The 12,684-nt window shown below is 39.1% G+C and overlaps 1 protein-coding gene across 3 annotated transcripts in view; it reads right to left on the bottom strand.

The window, feature by feature from the left end:
• The window catches only part of LOC129378961 (cadherin-18), a 116,454-nt gene extending 108,844 nt beyond the window's left edge, over positions 1 to 7,610 (bottom strand). For all 3 annotated transcript variants that reach the window (XM_055059468.1, XM_055059467.1, XM_055059469.1), the window contains exon 1: positions 7,331 to 7,610. The gene's annotated coding sequence lies outside the window, so the exon portion shown is untranslated. The remainder of the gene's footprint in view (positions 1 to 7,330) is intronic.
• Between the last annotated feature and the right edge of the window lie 5,074 nt (positions 7,611 to 12,684).

Here is a 12,684-nt window from a genome sequence, read left to right as displayed (position 1 = left end):
CTTCCACCTCATCTGGGTGTTGGTCGTGAGAGCATTTATTTTTTTCTTGCCACTTATTGAAAGTGTGGAGTCATTTGCTTTTGTGCCAAAACAGTTTCCACTGTGTGCAGTTCTGTATCAGACTTCAGTGAAATTATTGAATATTCTATCACATTTATTTTCTGAATAGCTAAGGTAAGAGAATGGAGTGATATCAATAACCTGATACAGTTGGCGGTGATTTGAAAGACAGACTTGCAATATATGATCACCTGAATTTGACAGTACTACAATATGATCTGAAAGGTCTATCTGTAACTGGTTATGATCAAACATTATCCAACTGGAACAAAGACAAACTTGACTCCTTAAATCGTATTTTGAGTTCTCAAGTCTAAAAGTTTTAACACTTACCAATGAAAACATCCCTGGAAGGGAATCAAGAAAGCTGTTGTTTTTTGGTTTCCTTGGGAGTCCGGGCAGGAGAGGGTTTTCATTTATTGCGTGCTCTTGAGATGAAAAGCATAAACACCATAATGCAGCAGCCCACTGTAGATGCTTGCCCACAATCACTCGTCCTTTTACAGTGCTGAGAGCTCTTAAAGGAAATGCTTTGTTGGTCATTCGTCACTGCCAGAGAGAGTAGGAGATGAATCATTCTAATGTTACTTTCACCCATACTGAAGAAACCCATAGTGCAACAATGTCATAGTGATGCATACTGCTGTGTCCAACTGTAAAACTCGAACATTGAGATGAGAATATGACAAAAAACATCAATTTCCGACTAAAAGTCACAGCACTTTCTCCATAATGACTTTCTGATATCATTGGTGAGGCACATCATAGATTGTATTGTCCTGTCAAACTTCGTATGCAATTGGAATAGGTCTCCTGTTGAGTTTTTGTTATGGTTTCAAGTTGGTGGAAATGCAGATTCTGTGAGTTTTGATCATCGAATGAGCAAACCAAGACTGGATTTACAGAATAAAACAAGTTTTGTTTGATAGAGTAACTTTTTTTTCTTTATTGCACACACATTTGTCTTGATAAATTTCTTATCATGAAAAGACTTTTGTTTTTTTTTTCACACCTCTTTGCAGCTGGTGCCCACACGTATGATAATAATGTTTTCAAGACCAATATTTGGTTTGTGATTGATGTGCTAAGCAGACACAGACACACCTAAAAAAGAAGAAATACATAGTTCTTATAGTCACATTTATAAGCTGCTTGTTAAACTACGAAGTAGGGTGTGTCTTGCGTATTTAACTAGAATTTACATTCATGATAATGAATCTTTCTCTGTAGCTAATGGAGTCAAACAAGGTGGAGTTTTGTCTCCCGTTTTCTTCTATAATTTGTCTGTTGAATGACATGATTGTAAGTCTGGGTGTACTGAGTTTAAGCTTCTTGTTAATGATTTAATACATGCAGATGTGGTAAGTAAAGTGAAATATTTAAGCCATTTTCTAGGAAGTGATTTCTGTGATGTCGATATAAAGAGACAGCTCTATATGCAATATGTTGGCACAGACGATGTTGAAGTTCTCCCTTTTCGAGCATATTGTAATTCTCTTTATGAGGCTCACTTGTGGTGAAACTATAGTAAAGCTGTAATGAAGAAACTGCAAGTGGCTTTTCAGGATGCATTTAGAATCCTCCTCAGGCTCACAAGATGGACATCAGCAAGTCAAATGTCAGTAATTGAAGAACTACATGAATAAATTTGAATAAGTCAAATAACCTAGTAGTTAGCGCTCTGTCACCTCAAACAAATAGCAACACCAGATATCCTGGAAGCTTTTGTAAATGTTCTGTGATGGTTGTTTGTTCTCTTTTCTTGGCTTTTATTATGAAATGGACTCATTTTGTTCATATTAAAGGCTTATATATCTTTTTTTATATTGGCAGTAGTTGCTAGACAGAAAATTTAAACATCAGAGCCAGATTTGAACAAGTGGTGTGTGAAATGAAGAAACAGCACTGACCAATAATTTTTACCAACATCAATAAGAATATCAAAACAAAACCCATTGAGGGATAATCTAATTTTCACTAGGTGGTGCTCTGTTTTCCATGCTGTTCTCACTCCTTGCTGCCTGTTTCCTCTTTAACCAATTTCAAATGAACAGCTGTGTCTGCTGCCAGGAATCTAAAACGCAGTGTTTTGTGCTTGTTTGATGCTTGATGTGAGCACTCATGTTTGTTTGAGCTCAGCACACGTCCCTGTCGGGGTGAAATGTAACACCAAAAATTGCATGCATCATTTATATCTGCAAGCCACACCAACATGTGACACGAGTGAATTCGGAGCAGGGAGATGATATTGCTTTACCACCTTCTGGTTTTAAAGAAAAGATGGCATCACTGACAAGGCTCATCAACACTTGCCTTTTCAAAGCCACAATTCCCACAGGAATCAAAGCCCTGAGTGGCAGGATGAGCCAGTCACTTACCAGGTTTTGTTTGCCATGAAGGGAAGAGAATGTCGGGGGGGGAAAGGCGTGATTCATCTTTTAAAAAGCCTTGCGGCTGTGCTGTTGTTATAGTAATCCACTATTCTCCCTCCTGTCTAGTCTGCGAGTGATGTGACTGAAACTGTATTGGGCTCACTGTAGCCACCTGGAGTGAGCCAATTCTAACTGGGACCATAAATCCTGGGGGCAGCCTGTTTGTTTGAGGTTGTTTGCACTCAGTGTAAAGAAAACTTACTCAGAGTTTCCCGTTGTAGTTTTCTTTTTAAGAATATCTGACCTTCTAGCCAAAAGTAGAAGAAGCTGACCTTGAAAGTCAAGATGATTTCATAATGTTTTTACCAAATTTAGCATTCTAAAACTACATGCGACAGAAATTAATTGTTCAAAATGGAAACCAGAATTCTGAATTTTATTACTAAAGTTGTCAAAATAATGAAATATAAACTAATATTCAGGCCAGTGAACAAAGAGGCTATGACGTTTGAAAAAGTGTTCATTTCTTTTGAAAAGATTTTAAATAAAAGTGAAAGATCAAGAAAAGAAAACACCAAAATAAGCTAATTTCAGAAATGCGTATAGAGTGAGCCTGTTATACATTTTCAACAAGGTTCTCATAGGTTATTTTTGCTTGGCAGTAGAGCTGGACAATAAATTAATACATATTGTGATAGAGACGTCATAAAAATCTTTAAATAATATGTTTCATCAAATGTTCAATAGTCAAAAGTTGGTGGCATCAATTCACTCACTCACACGTTAGTTACCTAGCAACAACTTGTTGAATAACTTATGTAACAGCAGCCATTATGCTTCATACCTGCTCAAAAATAACAAAGAGAGCCATGGATCAATAATTATTTCTATTCAATGATGTGAAACGCTTGTATTATGACACAGTTTTCAGCCATATTGTCCAGCCCTGACCAAAGCTAGTTTCTAATTACCCTAAAAGTAGAAACTTAAAATAAAAGATAAAAACACCTCATCCAGTGTAAAAATGTTTTTTGAAAAACATGAGTTTTCCGAAATTGGCATGTTTCCATTACATTAATTTATTTTCATAATTCTAATTTGTACATTTATATGGTCAAACAGGAACACTTTAGTGTTCCTGTTGAAAAAATGTCCAATGAGTAACATTTTCTATTTTTATTTGGGATAAATACATCTGGAAATTCCTTTTATTATGTTCTCATGTACAGATGACTGACTGCTCGAAGCAACACTGCACTTAAAATGGGGACTAAAAGTGTAAGAGCAAAATCGTGGAACGTTTTTGTAAAAACAAGGGTATACTTGTGGAAATCTCCTCCATACCTTCACCTTATATGAAAGTAGCTCCCTTAATTCACAGAATAGTTGCAGTAAGTGAAATGTGTGATGCAAATTGCACTTTTTGCTGTGTCAAATATTAGCAATACTACAAATTGCTGAGCAACATATCCCATTAAAATGTATGCTGTGTTTTGAGTGTGACTGATACACACACAAGCATTCACACTTCAGTTGACACAACACATCAGGGGTACTTGTCACTGGTGTCAAATGAGGATTAAAGAGATTAAAACTGTTCATTTTTAGTGGGGTTATCACAATATCTGCATCAGATGCAAGTTTGACTTGTAGCATTCAGGTATGTGCTTAGAGGAAACAACACATTGACTGAACCACTGGGCGCCAATGATGGCCCAATTAACCCTGAGACTCTTTCATCCAAACATGCACTATTATAAAAACAAGCCGTGTCAGAGGGACCAGTTTTTCATTTCAGAACATCTGCAGTTCATCTCGGATTACTACTGGGCTGCTGATGGCCTGTGCGCAACGAGGGGCCCTCCATCATTTTTATAGGTGGTCACTGACGCTCAGAGCAACTGGTAATATCAGCTTCTAAATGGTAAATGATTGTTCTGTCTGCTTATTACTACAATGGTTTTTATGGGTGTGTTTAAGCAAACATTTTTTTTTATTTTTTCATCACAGATAGGTATTTTGTTTTCCTAAATAAAAAGAACCACAGGCAATGTTAATTTGGATCAATTCTTCTACAGAAGGAGAAGATCTAGAAAAGCTACTTCTTTCTGCAGCTCTCCCATGTGTTCTGCCCTTTGTTTTCAGAACTGGTTTTATTGAAGGAAAGAAAGGAAAAGGGGCAGCACAGAAAGTGAACAGAGACAGTTCTACAACTAAAGAGTATCTCAGCCTAAAGAGAATTATGACCATCTGTTTAAACATGTTTAAGGTTAAAGAAAGATTAGCTATGTCTCACACACTTTAACAAATTAACCTTTAAAACTTGTGTAAGAAGAAACTTACTAATTCTATCAATCACAGCACTAAAACACCCTAAACATAATTTAAATGTTTTTTTAGTCTAACTATTCCTGATCAAATAAGTGCTAATCAGGAAATGTAACCTGAATGGACACTAAATAGAGTTATCTTATAATTTATAGTGATATGAAAACTGCAACCACTGCTTTAAAGCAATGGTATTGAATCGTTTACATCACTGCCTGGTACCCAGAACCAGTGAGGGAAACGACAAAATAAACTCCAAAGTTGACACGAGCACAACTTCCTTTTCACAAAATGTAGACAAAAATTCAGTAGCATTAGACTGCAGCAGTAGGATTTGCAAGAGTTCCTTTGTTTTTGGCAACAGATCACAAGCTATTTCTCCTGCTAGCGTTAGACTACTGCATTTGTACCAGTTGCAGTTACCCATTATGCCCTGCGCTGGAGTCTGCTTCCTGCTTTTGGAGTGCTCTCCGGCCTGCTTGCACCACATATGCATTTGAATCGTCCCAGACTTCACTTCAACCAAACCGAGACTGAGGCTTTAAGGCAGACTTAAAGCCTCTAAACAAATGACTTGGAGTTCAACTAAAACAGACTAAACTGGACTGGTGTGAATGCACCATTGATAGGTTAAATAATTTGAAGATTCATTCCTCATTTTGATATTAAAAGGTGTTTTATGAGCTAAATGAGGTTTGCAAGGGAGGAAAATACTTTTTTTTTCTTTTCTTTAAGGTGTGAACACTTAATTGTGCAACGTAACGGTGTTCATCTAAACCCATCCAGAGTCTGAAAATACTGATATTTTTGTACATCTGGTGTGATTTATTCTGCGTATGTTAATATTCCAGAATGCTGCACTTGCCAGATTAAACCGGGCATCTGACCAGAACATTTCAAACTCCAGCACTGGCTGTTTGAGCTTCTTCAGAATTAAGTGAGCTTCCTCATTTCCCTTCAACACCATCCATGAAAGTATTGATGGGAAGAGAATCTCTGAAAGAGACCACAAGCTGGTTTTCACTTCAAGCTAGCTGGAACTGTTAACTCATGTACTACTGGAAGATCTATGGTCGAGTTTTGGGGAACATTATGAAATAAATGTATAAATAAGGTAAGAAATGTCATGTTTGACATATTAGTGAGGCTTTTTTAATTTCAGACAATACTTCTTGTTTTATAGTATGTCTGATAAATAAAACTACATGTATCATCCGATAAGTAGGAGGATACCACCTTTAAAGTTGCATCACCTTTGAAGAAAAAAGAAAAAACTAACTTTGGACACAGTAAACAAGTAGACTGAGATTCCCATGGTGAACAAGGTGGTTGCAGCATCATAATGTGGGAATATTGTCCTTAAACAACAATAAGGAGACTTGTCATGTGCAAAACTACAGTAAAACAGTTCAAACAAAAATACTCCTGCAATTTGACTGAGCTGGAGCTATTTTACAAAGATGTTTGAACAAAATTTCTTCAGGTATGAAAAGCCTTCCAGGAGTATTGCCTCTGAAAAGGTAGAATATAAATGTGCAGCACACGTTTTAAAATCGAGTATCATTTTGCTTCCATATGTTTTGCCATATCACTTAAAATCCTATTGAAATACATTGTGGTTTTAATGTGCCAATATTTGGTTTGCATTATAAATAGATGCTACCTTTACTAATAATTAAGTTGTTAATATCTAGACTACACTAAATATGGCATTAACTGCAATACCCAGAAAGTAAGAGCTCTAAAAATCCCCAGGGCCCCAATTAAGAGAAGGGAAAAGCCATCAAAATTAACCCTCACAGCCACTTCTTCTGCTTTCTAGTGAAGAACACAGACTTGCATTTGTTGGATTTAGACAGCAGAAGGCAACTCCTTCCCACAGATAAGGTTTCCTTCACCCACTGCAGCCCGAACACTCACGATGAGAGGTGAGCACCTTTAAAGGATGCCATGCAAACTGGCAGCCATACGGCTCTCCCTGCGCACAGCCGAACCCCGTCAATGCAACATGAACGAGGACACCTGCATCGCATCTTTCCACGCACATCTGCACAGAAACCTAAACACAAGACATACATTTCCTTCTTTTTTGTCCCCCCTCTAGACGGAAGTGGACGGAGACTGTAGTCGGATAGACTTCAAATAGAAGCTGCAGTCCCCCAGAGTGGACTCCTGTTTCCTGCAGTGCGCGTAAATCCCAGTCTGGCCACACATTGAAGATGGTGTTGATGGAGGGAATCGGGCACCCCCCTAGACTCTTACTCTGTTATTCAGCCTGTCAATCATTCATAACTCCACTGAGGCGTTGTGTGCGCTCATTAGAGGAGAAAAAAAAACCCTGGTGCGCACAGTCCGCCCCGTTCTGTACGCTGGCACAGTCAAAACTCGCCTCGCCAAACGCACTTCATTTCATTTAGCTCGACTCCAATCTAATTGTCCGGCTGAAGCCAATTTGCGGGGATGCACACGCCCGTCTAAAGCCGCGCGCACAGGCGCAAATGTCAACTTCCAATCGCTCCCATGCACAGACGGTAAAAAAAAAAGAGAGAAAAACTTGTTCATCTCCTTACCTGTCCGCGCGCACCCTCCTCAACACACGCGACAGCTTCCGAACGCAGAAAAGCGAAGCACGAGTTAAGAGTTTGTTCCGTATTTATCCACACTCCTCCGGTTTCCCGCCTCGGTCAGCCCGCTGCCATCCTCACAGGGGCAAAGCTTCTGTGCGCGGCTTGCAGAGAGCCCACTCTCTGCTCTCCTCTTCTCTCCGATCCGCGTGTGTGCGCGCGAACGACCGCGCGAGCGCAGGCACCGGCTGTGCGCACGTTCTCCAATAGAGCGCGGATACTGCGGCGGCTCAGGCCGACAGACGGCCCCCCATTGGTCCCTTTGCAGCTCAATCCGCAACTGCAACACACGGATCCTCTTCTCTCCTACCTCCCTTTCTCTCCATTATCTCCCCCTCATCCTCAGCTCCTGTCTTTCTCTGTTAACACGTGATTATATAAGATAGTGATCAGGAAGTGATACCTTAGCTTCCCCCCCCTCCTGTTCCTCCTTTCCTATTTTCTCACACACTCACACGCGCGCACACGGACCACCTTCCAAGGGTGTCCCAACTGAATGCAGAGCATCACAAGCCTGAATGGAAAGACGGATGTGCCTTGAAGGAGGAAAAATAAATGAATTTACTTTTTAATGGCTTAATATGTTTCTTAGATTTACATACATTTAATTAAATTAAACACCTAGTTTTTTTTCTCTCTGAGGTTAAATCAGATCAAACTTCTCTTGTTTAAAGCCAGCTTGAATTATCATAATGATTTATATTTTCTAAAAGCCAAAATAATGAAGGAAATAATGTGTCCTCATTGACAGACGTTTACATACAGAATGATGACTATCTCTAAACAATGGGGGAAAGCCCATTGACTGGCACTTTTGAGTTAATTGGAGGCTCACCTGTGGAGGCATTTTAACAGCTGGAACAAACTGCTTTCTGGTTTGACACGATGAGAAAGTCACAAGAAACCAGCGACGATATCAAGAGGAGGGTGTGGAGAAAAATGGTGATGCTGGTAACTCATGTTATATCACCCCAACTGTGGGGGGGGCAGCATCATGCTGTGGGGATGTGGTGCACTTCATCACATAAAACATAATAAGTAGAAATATTGAAGCAACATCTAATGTCAACAATATCCCCAAACAAACAGTCAAAATGGTTACAAAATGGCTTAAGGACAACAAAGTCAATCGTTAAATTATGGCCATAATGCAACTGGGAATTTATGAGCAGATCTGGAAGTTCATGTGACTCAGACAGCATACAAACCTTCTCAGGAGGAACGGGCCAGGAGTCCAACAACTATGAGGCGTTTGTGGGAGGAAACCCAAAATGTTTGCCCCAGGTCACAGTTACAGGAAATTTACGTAGGACTCTGGTTTTAAAAACATTAGTCAATAAATCTGAGGTATACTTTCATCATTAAAAAAATGTGTTTATTTGAACTGACATGAAACAGGAAAGGTATGCTTTCATTTAATGTAAAAATGTATATATATTACATTAAATTTTATTTAAGATATGTAAATAATGACATATCTTCTACTGCAGCATATGTATAATATTCATTTAACATCTACTATATTCATGGCTACTGAAAGTAATAAAGTATTTTTACTCAAACATTGAGAGTTGTCCCAATTTCCTGAGGAATAGAGAGGAAAGTCCTCTTTATCTTTCTAAGTGAAAGGATGTTTGTGCTCCAGTTACTTTAAGTCCAAATTGGAAATAATGACCGTTTCTGAGGATCAAAATAATAAGGGAAGACCGGGGGGTGAACCGGGGGGTGGCCAGCGTCCTTCCACTTCTTCCACCTGAGAGCTTGTGGCCGTGGAAGCTGGCAGCTGCGTTTGTGACGTTTAATGATCGGCGTTCTATTTCAGGACCTTTAAAAATAGTAGCAAGATGTACGCAGTCTAAGAATAAAACAGTTCTCAAAAAAAAAATGTTGAAGAAGCGCTGGGGATTCGGTTTTAATTTTTATTGTCCAGAACCTCGATAGTGCCACTAGCAAAGCACAGCTTCCAATTATTTTTGTGAGTTCAGAAGAACTCGGGGACCTGTGGGTCTTCATCTGAGCTGCAAAAGTCTAAATGTTCATAAAGTTTAATTTGCTTTGCTGGGCTTTGCTCTAGAGGGAAATATGTACTTTAAATTCAAGGACATTTTTCACAACATTAAAGTAATGTACTTAACAAACCTTAAAATGGCAGGGAGATAAACAAAAAGTGGAAAGAGGAATAAAGAAGTTACAGTTTACACCTTTCATCCCAATGCACATGCAATAAATGTAACTGATTATACAGTTGGACCTTGTTGCAGACTTAGGGACCACAACTGTTTGCTAGTAACTAAAATCCACAAATACTTGAAACTCCCTCTTCAAACACCAAACATAGCTTATTATTTACACCGTGGAAACAATCCTGACACTAAAACCACAGAGGCTAACACCTCGGGTCTTTCTTGTCTCTTTACTTATACAGAAAATGTATTTTGAGAAAAGTTATTTGTTTCACCTCTAGAAATGGAGCAAAACCAAAGAGTTTAAGAAGGAGTATGCTGGCCTTTCAAAATAAAGCTCATAGCAGTTCTGCAAAGCAAAAGATGAAATCTTTAATGGTTAAAACTGTGCAAAATTAGGTTTCGGATTTTTAAATCAAACAATATCAAAACAAAAATTGGAATATCACTTGCATTGTTTCTTTGACTTTATTGACTACTTCTTGTCTAGTTACGACTGCAACTATTTTATTACCCTTAAAATAACACAAAGCTATCTTACAAGTAACATTTGAGAGAAATATAGCAGCTTGTTTTAAGAAAATATAGCAAAAAATAAAAATAAATATCCTAGTTCCGCAAGCAGATTATTTCATTATAACAAGACATTTTTCCCATGTTATAAGTGAAATAATCTCCCAGTACTTTTTCATCAGTATTAAGGACAAGCTCTCAAATGTTACTCAGATTTTTGCACTAGAAATTAGACCAAAAATACTTCTGCTGCGTAGTAGAGAATCAGAGCTAAACAGAGAAGCCCAGAGACATTTTGCAGTAGGATGAAAGAGAACACATGCAGCTAGTCGCAGCAAAAGCTCGGTCCAAAGCTTCATCCAGGAGAGAGACAGGGTTAAACACATTCTGGTGTATCCTCGATGTAAGGAGAGGAACATGAATGTTGAAAATAATCTAAGGAATTTTTGAAAACGAATGAGTCCATATATTACATTTTGATGGAAATAAAGTCAATTAACAGATAAAATTGTTGCTCTTATGCTAAGTATTATTTTTCTTTTCACACATCATTTCTTATTTTGGCAACCGTTCCTCCACGCTCTGCAGCCATCACTTTTCAGTTTAATTGTTCACACTCTCCTCCTTTCCAGTGCTAACAGCACTTTTTAGACCCTTTTTTAAAATCGAGCTGGGTAATTTTTTTGACTTTCGTTCTTTTCTATTCTCCGTCAGTCAGTCAGTCTCCCACCCACCCACACTTTGAAACACTCATTCACGTCACACAGGTACCCTTGGGCCAGCTGTTGAGTCTGCTTATGAATTCAGCCATGCTTTTGCTCTCTCTGGATCCAAAGGGAAACTAAATGAATAATGAAGACAGCAGCGAAATGGGCAAGTGGAGGTGGAGGATAAGCACAAGAGTGAGGGAGAGGGGCCACTTGGGATGAGAACACGATGGAGAGATGAAAGGAGGGAGGGGTGACTTGTTAGTATTCACCCATCAATTAACCGGTGGTGGAGGCATGAAGAGAATGGAGGCCACTGCGTCGTGGACAGGGACATGAGGAGAGGGGCTGCATGCCTATAAACCACAGAGAGCGCTGGCTGAGGAAACAGATTAGGCACCAGAGACGAGGAGGGGAGAAGTGTGATGAGGATCTGGAGGAAAGTGGACGTGGGGAGGCGTGGAGAGATGAGGAGAGATGAGGAGAGACGAGAAGAAACGAGGAGAGACGGGGGTCTCCGAGGCGTCAGCGGCTCCTCAGCACACTGCCTCCAGCCTCATCTATCATCCAAGCCCAGTTCCTTCTGCCAACACAAGTTCGTCTCTGGTCCACGTCCAGAGCTGGCATGAAGCTTCAAGAACTCCACAAAGTGGATGTGTTCGGCATGTTAAGTCAAAGTAATGACTCTTCTTGTAATAGGCAGACAGGTGTTTTGATTCAGAGCTCCAAAGCCTAGAAAAGGGGATCCGATTGTTGGAAATTGACTTTTTTTTTTATAAACATGGAAGATATTTGGGCTGCACTTTACAGCTTGACCTAAATTTGGAGGATTACATAGAGGACTACAGATCTACATTGATCTAATATGAGGATAAAGACAGCATGGGGGGACAAAAATGTCACAATATGAGCAACTACATTATGGTGTCCAAAGTGCGGCCTGGGGACCTTTTGTGGCTCCTGCACTGATTTTTTTCTGGTCCCCAGCTGCAGTTCAAGAAGGATGCAAATTTGTTTCTTAAACGTTTAGTTTTTAATCAGGGTAAAATTATTACCAAAACATTGAGTACAAAACAAAATACTCATCTTTTTACAACCAAGCTTTTGTAATAAGTAGAACCAAATTTATCCAAATTATTTATTAAACTTGGCATAACAAGCATTTTGACAGAAAATGACCCGAATCTTGGTTTTACAACATAATTAATTTGTTACATTAAACCTCAAAGAATTAGAAAACAAGCTGCCTTTTCTTAAACACTTAAAAGGTGATGAGACCCGTTTCTCCGAGACAACCTCTTAAAACAAGAGACAAACCGCGGCATTAGATTATTACAAAATGTGTATTGCTGTTCATAAATGCAACACAGGATCAGCGATGTTGTGGTCTTGACTTCCCTTGTTGGGAAACTTGTAAACTGGAGTTATAACCCATTACTGGGTTTTTCATCAGGCAATAACCTAAAACAAATGATCAAATCAACACAGAAACAGCTCTCCAGAGACACAATCTACCTTACTCTATGCACGATTTAGTCTTTTGACCTAAATCCTGTTAGATATCTGTGAAGGGAGTGGAAACAGAGTGCTAAAGAAAGGATGCAGAACTCTAGACAGAACATGAAATGAAGAAAGGTTCAATATTTCTTTCCCTGCTGCTCCACACTCACAAAATCCAATGAGAAAAAGCTGAATCCTGCCTTATTGACAGAGGAGAGCTGTAGAAAACATTTACAGCAGGGGGCCCAACAATTATGACAGCGGTCGTTTTGTAAAGAGATGTTTATCTGTATTTTTTAACAACATTTTAAGGGAAAATCCTGCAGAAGAAGATAATTTAGCATGTTTCATGTCTCTTTATGCCGCTTTATTCAGCTCCATTCTTTGTGGGGCACTA

The sequence above is a fragment of the Poeciliopsis prolifica genome, unplaced genomic scaffold, assembly GCF_027474105.1.
Source record: "Poeciliopsis prolifica strain line A6 unplaced genomic scaffold, Auburn_PproV2 SCAFFOLD054, whole genome shotgun sequence".
Lineage (NCBI taxonomy): Eukaryota > Metazoa > Chordata > Actinopteri > Cyprinodontiformes > Poeciliidae > Poeciliopsis > Poeciliopsis prolifica.
The sequence above is the reverse complement of the archived record's forward strand: the minus strand, read 5'-3'. Positions and strand labels throughout refer to the sequence as shown.